This window comes from Chaetura pelagica, unplaced genomic scaffold (genome assembly GCF_000747805.2).
Source record: "Chaetura pelagica isolate M959 unplaced genomic scaffold, ChaPel_1.0 scaffold20, whole genome shotgun sequence".
NCBI classification, from domain to species: Eukaryota; Metazoa; Chordata; class Aves; order Apodiformes; family Apodidae; genus Chaetura; species Chaetura pelagica.
Genome location: NW_009951958.1, coordinates 1,608,748 through 1,609,341, shown reverse-complemented (window position 1 = coordinate 1,609,341; position 594 = coordinate 1,608,748).

Here is a 594-nt window from a genome sequence, read left to right as displayed (position 1 = left end):
CCCGGGCGCCCCGCAGCCCCGGCCCCCGCACGTACCTCGTGCACCCGCACAAAACCCCAAGCGCTGTAATCTGCTTTCTAAATATATAGAAAACATCCCGACACTAAACGTGCTGCTTCTAATTAGCATTTCGGCCCTGGGTTTTCCGCGCCGCAGTTTCTAAAGTTACAGCGAAGGACGCCGGGCAAGATAAATCCGTCCTGTCGTTTCTCTCCCTTTCTGTCTCTCCGAATTAAGTTCTGATCTATCAGTTTAAACACTGGCCAGAAAGTTGATTCACTTTCTGTTAGGACTTCGGGTTAAAACGGGGGCTCCTCCAGTGTCTTTAAGCTTTTGAGCTGTGTAAATGAACTGCAGTGTCACATAATCGATAGGGAAAACTCAGCTGTCAAATGTCAGGAAAAGTTATTGAAACTGACAAATACAGGGTGACAAATAATCAATAAAAGCCCAGTCCCACATCCTTTATTGTTTCCAGGCACTAACAGCAAGTAATGAAACCTCGGCGAGGACAGGGGGAGGGAGCGGCAGGGATGGGGAGTTGGGCTGGCTCCTGGAAAACCCCCTGTTAAAGAAGCCAAGGGAAGGATCCGG